We start from the raw sequence: 7,396 nt of genomic DNA on the forward strand, positions 1-7,396 counted from the left end.
AAAAGTTATTCTGCATGTGCAAATTTCCTAGAAGTTTATTTTAAGAAAGTTTGATTGACTTTTAATTGCTTGTAGAAAACGCAAGTTGGCTACCAATAAAGAATATTTAAAGTGTTTATTTCTTAGTCGTTTTGAGTGATTTATTGACATTAGCTGCAAAATTAAAATTTTGTCGATCGTGATAAACTGATGTTCATCCCCAATGATGAAAAAACAAAATAAACCCATTCTGTAGATTGAAATAATTTATTGGAAACTTTGGACAATATTCATTGGTAGTTTAAATCAACCAAGTTTTTAAGCTAACTTATACAAATTTAGGTAGGACCGGTATATTTTAAAGCCCCAAGTCTCCAATGTCTACTGCAATATATTTCATCGTATTGTTGAGACAATTGTTAGTGAGAAGATCTAACTATTAATCTGACTGAAAAAGATATGTAATTTAGTATGTCTATATGAGTGTAGGGGGATAGGTAAAGGAAAAACAAATCTTCCATTAAACTCCATAGAGGCATGTAAAAAAAACATACCAATTAATGTAAAAAATTTAGATTTCATCATGGAAAAAAGTAAAGCTACTCTTTGTTAGATGTGGCGGAAATGTTATTTACTACGCTACTAAATGAGATTGACATATGCCATTTTTTTGTGAAGATTTATGATTTATATACAGCTTTCCTGAAAAGTACAGCGCCCTAAGCCGAGCCATTTCAGAGATCTTTTGCTTCAGACACAAAAGCTATTGAATTATTTTACACTATAAGGCTAATACATGTACATATATTATCTGTAGAAAAAGACGCAAGTTGGTGAACTATCTTTCTATCTGTCTATTTATCTGGGTGTTTAGTTTCAAAGACTCAATTCATAAAAGGCGAGAAGACAATTTTAGAAGCGCAGCTGCTCTATAATCTTAACAAATCTTATGAAAGAACAACAAACTGTGATACATTTAACATACAAGAAATCTTTGAATTATACAATTACAAAGAATGCTTAATATCAAAGCATCAGTATTTTAGTGTGTGGAAATGTATAGAGAGTGATGTACTTTGTAAACTTAAGACTTTTATAGTCCTTTACAGAAGAGTTAGCTGTAGTCAGTCGTTTAATCTGATAAACAGACGTACCGACAACAAGGCCTCATTTACAGAGCATTTACTAAAAAAGTAATTAACAAGGATAACTACATCCATAAAAGCGAAGCTCTGAAACGGTAGGACAAACGGACATTAACACTTGTATAATGTCAGAACTGAATAATCAGAATGCGAATGTATAAGAGTCAAAGCAAAATTGTGATTAAAATTGTTGAAAAACTGCTTGATACAAGATAATGATTATGGACATACTTACATTTTTAGGACTTGATTATAGAGTTGCTTCGCTTATAATATTGTACTTTGTTGTCCCAGTAATCAGTATACCAAAATCAGACCAATCGGATAATTAGGTCACATACAAATTTGTTGTTAAAAATGTAAAAAAAATCAACATGTTTAAAATGGACGTACGGACATTCTGGTAATGATTATAGAGTTGCTACGCTTTCTAAATCGTACCTAACTACTAAAGGAATCACCATGCAAAATTGGAAATAGATAGGACAATTCTAACATGTCTAAATTAACGAAAAAAGCTATCCGTTACGAACGGACGTACGGACGGACGGACCGACCCTAATTATAGAAAAGCTTCGCTTTTAAAAAAATTTCTGAGAAATATAATGATGAATAAGAAAGTAATATTTAAAAAATCAACAGGAAGGGAAGGGATAATGTCAGTTTGATTAATCTACATTTCTTTTATTTCATCAAAATTAACCTACTAGTTATATTATCACAGGCAGAATTTAAGCATAAAGAACAATAAATTATCGTGGATTGTCCCATCCCTGTACTCTTGTAGTTCACCTAGAGAGTCAATAAATAAATAGGTATATGAAAACAAATTTTCTTGTTTTTAAAGTTGAAAAACAAAATTGAAGAAAAAACAGTAAACAAGTTTATTAGGATATCAGAATAAGAGCAAAAAGCAGAACAAACTTCTCTATTTATTATTGCAAATTATCAATCAATATGAGAAAACAAGAATGACAGCATAATTAGTGAGCGAAGTTTGAAAGCAGAGAATTAGCAGCTGCTGCACTTTAATAAGTTTGTTTGATATGTACAAAAAAAAAATAAAAAAAATTCTGATATTTTGCCTTCAAGAAAAAAAACTGGGCTGTTTATTACTCTAGTCCCCTAATTTTTATAATAACATTTTCTTATTTGTTAGCTGACATAACAACTTTGGGAACTTTTATTTAATTTTGATCTGATGGTTAACTTAATAACCATTAAAATTCAGTTAAAGTCCCCAGAGTTGATAAGCTTAACGAATAAGAAAACGTTATTGTAGAACTTTTGGGACTAGTGTAATAAACAGCCCATTGTACCCTCTCTCTCTGTCTACACTAGATCCTATTAATAGAGTAAAGCCCTACAACTTCTATTTTGATTAATTACATCAGAAATTGAGAGGATAATTAATTTCAGGGCAATTAAAAGAATTAAAAGGATTTCAGAAAAGAGTTTAAGGCAAAATCTCTCATTTTGTTAGCTAAGACCATAAACCCAGGGATCTAATGCGATAAGACAATGGCCGACAAATTAATAAACATCCCCAATGATGATACACAAAATTACCTCTTCTGTAGATTAAAATTAGTGGTTAAAACGTTTGAAAACGTTAAAGAACCAAACAATCAAAATTCACTTTAGTCCCCAAAGTTGTCATGACAACGAATAAGAAAACGAAAATTATAAAACTTTTGGGACTAGTGTAATAAACAGCCTATAAACCTTTATGGGGTTGTCGGAATGGTTTTCTACCTACACTCCTCTATCCTAAATTTATGAACTAATCTAGAAAGAATACAATATAACAGCAGTCGTTCAGGAGATATCAATTAACATACAAAAATAAAAAATAAACATTTATCAGTGGGATGATAGAGTTGGAAAAATGTTGTAATTTGTATAATATTTAGTTGGACCATCTCCAAAATAAATATTTGTATGTCAAAATAAACCTTACTTGCAATTTCTAATTCGCTTTTTCAGACAAAAAAAAGAATACACATAAAATTACATAGAAAGTGTCTTTTTCTTAAGATCTTAGTAACGGCAAGACTGTAAAAGGTCTACCTGACAATTTCAAATTTTATTTTACGATTCATTTGGGGGCCAGTGCAGATAATTTAAGTATGAAAAATTACAGATACATGTTAACTTATGACATCTTTCAAATTTAAAACGATTATTTATTACATTTATTCATTATACATTTAAATGTTGTTTTTATGTTTTCTCAAACCTAAACCCATAAAAGTTTTACTTTATAGTAAAAATCCTATAGTATAAATAATTTGTTATTAAAGTTTTTTTTTATTTCATTTGAAAATTTTTAAATTTCATTTCATTTTTCTAAATCCCAAAATTAACATTGCACCAATCTTTTCATATTATTTCTACATCGTAGTATCCCATTTGTAAATCAGCTGTCCATCCAAATTGGCGGGTTTTTACTCTTTGGCCCCAAAATAACAGCTGATTGTAAAATACATGTATTTGAATATAATGGTTACAAATTATAGTTCAGAGGGGGATGAGTGAGTAATTCTTACTGCTTTTCATTAACAAATATAAAGACAAGGAAAAATAGGCTAAAATTTAATTTTATGCTTTGCATTTAATATAAATCATTCCTCTTACAACAATACCATTTAAATTCAAATTTTAGCTTCTACCAGCAGTTATGGCTCCCTTTTTTTTGTCTCCCATCTCATTTAGAGCTAGGTTGTGCATAAAAAAGAAAGGGTAACAGAAAAATATCTCTGATTATAAGTCCAGGTATTTAGTTTTAGTTTTAACAGCTTCTTTTTACATCCTTCCCCTTGTTATGACAATTGTTTGTAGCCCTCCCTTTTTAAAATATCTCTCTATATATTTGTAATAAGTATATCTGCATGGAAAAATCACTATGACTCCCCTTATTAATCTTCCCCCCAGTTTACTTCCACATCTATTTTTCAATACTTAAGCTTAACCTTTCCCTCCCCCCTCCTTCTATTATAGAGAGAGATATCACTTAACCAGTCATAGATATAGACTCACTTCCCTTTTTAACTTGATTACCCCCCTTCAACTAAATTTGTGTCTATACTTTACTCTCTCTAGTCACAGTGCCGTTAAGACAAAAATGCAGTTATTGTACTTATTTCAGAACTTTGTAGGTGTTGGGGAGTGGAGAGGGGTTATACAGAGATAGAGGGCATTGACAGTAAACAGGAAGGAGTGAAAGAAAGAGAGAGAGAGAAGTATAAATGGCAGCTAAATCCCCCCCCCCCACCACTTAATTCCCTTCCCATACCCCCCATCCCTTTTGGCCCGCCATCCCATAACACACAATTCTCGGGGAATAGAAAATCCCGATATTCAAACGAATTTTTTCAATTTTCAACCCCAAAAATCGATTTAAATTAACCCATTCGTTGCTTATATAACATCGCATGGTCTAAAACATAATATACTTATCAAACATAGGTCACCTAACACTGTTAAGAGGCCTAAAATTGAAAATGAAATTTTAAAATTTACCAATCTAGAATTCAGCTGCCTTTGTCTATATAGCAGAGGCCCCCAACTACTCTCAGGGTTCAAACTTTTTCAATTTTCACCCAGAAATCTAATTTTCCGGCGGTTGTCACTCATGCCAATAACTCGGCTGCAGCCGTTGCCTCACTATCCTTAACCATGCGGCCGATTTTGTAGTGCCGTTTCGCGGATTTTCACAAAAATGTTTTCACAAATTTTGCACTGTAGAGAGTGATGACTCCCGGATTGCGCTATAATATGGCGACTGGTGCTGCTGTGAAAATTTGACTAGCAGAGACGCCTGGTGGTAGAATACGGAAACAGTAGTACATATAGATCCAAGTATAAGAGAAAGAGACAGCAACACTGAAATATAAAATTAAGTATATATATACAGTATGAAGTTTAATATTGACATTAAAAAAAAAAACATAAAACATTTAATCTTTCAAAAAGAAACAATGTAAGTAATCAAAATCAGTATTTTAAGAAAGAAAAATATGTATGAAAACAAAAACATTAATATTCATGATGTTGTTCTATTAGATTTATGTGAGGTTGCATGATTTTCTCAAAATACATATAAGTGTTGGCTGTAGTGCTCAGCACCCTAGCCTGCATAGCCACATTGCTTGGCCCCCTAGCCTTCCTAGCACCGGGCGCTTGGCCCCCTAGCCTATAACGTAACCTATCCTAATTGTAAAAAAAATTCCATCAATTGCGCAGTTGCAGCATAATGTTTCATTCCCTCTAACATCACACCATCACATAATTCTAATAGAATAACGTCAATTAACCAGTAACCAACAACTGATATAATTCATAAATGTATTTTGTAACTTCATTGCAATTTCTTTTCTGCCACCCAAACTTTTTTTTTTTGCTTGTTAGTTTTAGCTTCTTCACTTCATGCATAAAGAAGACATACAAAATCTAGGGACCAGCTTGAAATTATTTTCTGCCTATTGGTTTTAGACAAAGGGAGGAGTAGGTTGTGCTAAGGTGTGAGTTTTAAGGCTTAAAAATAGTAGCAGAATGATAATATTCACTAAATATGTGTATTTCTTATTGAAAAGAACTATAGACTAAAAAAAAGGGGTAATCAATGATTAAATGGGACTTAGAATTCAAATTTTGATCTGAAATTTTTCATGAAGTATCCTTGGTAGGTCTATTTTCCCTAAATTGAACAAAAAGTTGGAAAAGTAACAGCTGGCAGCTCAGAGCTGGATCTTTAAATCATTTTAATGGTGATTTCGCGCACCCCGATTTGATTCACCACTAAAATGATTTAAAGATCAAGCTCTGCTGTTTTTTGCCTATTTTCAGGACAAATTCATCATTAATTTCATAGGAATCAACTTTTTAAAACATATTTTTGGTTTAATTCATGTTAAATGATAGCAATAACCAGTTTTTATATTTCTAGTACCAACAGCTACCGGCTAGAACTGTTTGATAGGGTTTTTGAACCACAAAATGTATTATGTGTAGATAGGTTTTGTGACTAATTTGCTTTTAAGATATCCAAAAAATTGCTGCCAGCTGTTACTTTTCCAACTTTTTGTTTAATTTAGGGAAAATAGACCTACCAAGGATTATTCATGCAAAATTTCAGATCGAAATTTAAATTCTAAGTGCCATTTAATCATTGATTACAAGATGGTTGCATTAAACTCCCCCCCCCCCCTTTTATTAAAAATTAACATAAAATTTTTATTATTCTACTACTGTTTTTAACTTAAGACTCACAACCTTTACGGATTGAAAGCACAATCTACTCCTCCCTTTGGTTTGAAATTTGGCTGACACAATAACTCTACATTGACACATGGTCATCATGCTGCTATTCTTTGTATTTTGAAATTCACAGGGATAGCAATAAAAACAAGAAACTTTTTTTTGGATTGATCCAATAATTTAATGGTTAAAACTATCAATCCTGAAATAAGTTGAATTATTAGGCTTTGTATAACTACAACAACTTAACTAATAAACTGTGGTCCATTTAAATTTTTTTTGCAGACAATTATAACAATTTAATAAAAAGTTTATATTATAAAAATTTATTTTTGTGATTGTAGACTGCCACAAATACAAAAACTGAATCATAGTTCAATAGTTAAATTATTTTTAAGTTTAAGTTTACTTAAAGCATATTTAAAAACAAACTCTTCTGTATACTTTTTGGACTATTATGTCACAAATCTATATTTAACTTCATAAAACTTCATTCTTGCAATTGGAGGCCAGTAGCTGTCCTCTAGAACGCTTCTTTTTATGAAACAATATTACATTTTTCTTTTATGTGTTTTAATTGAGTCAGAGTTTAATCAACTGTTCTATAATCTGCAATACCAGAACAAAATGTGAATAACTCTTCATGGAATGCTCTCAGCCTGGATAAACTAGAATGAGTATGCTAAATTAATACAGCATGTATTCAGTGTGTTTTGAATCACCTTCTTAAATTTTTAATTATAATGATTATCGTGGCCTAATCTATCATTTCACTTAATCTCCACTTCAAAAAATTACATATAAGCAACAACTTTCATTTTATATTTAAATGACACTGTCTCTTTCACAACTTTAGAGTGTAGAGAGAAGCTAGTCATATGGAGAGCGTAAAATAGAGAGAGAAAAAACAGAAGGGGAATAGACGTGGTCACAGTAAAATATACAACAAAGGTTTGGTGATTTTTCCCTTGCATCTGCCTGAATGTCGTCTTTGATGAGATCATTATTTTTAA

The 7,396-nt window shown here is 31.4% G+C and overlaps 1 protein-coding gene across 1 annotated transcript in view; it reads left to right on the plus strand.

The window, feature by feature from the left end:
- Positions 1 to 7,396, plus strand: part of LOC145324492 (uncharacterized) — a 72,635-nt gene that overhangs the window by 23,636 nt on the left and 41,603 nt on the right. The gene's annotated exons all lie outside the window — the stretch shown is intronic.

This window comes from Acartia tonsa, chromosome 7, assembly GCF_053477335.1.
Source record: "Acartia tonsa isolate MP-2025a chromosome 7, ASM5347733v1, whole genome shotgun sequence".
NCBI lineage: Eukaryota > Metazoa > Arthropoda > Copepoda > Calanoida > Acartiidae > Acartia > Acartia tonsa.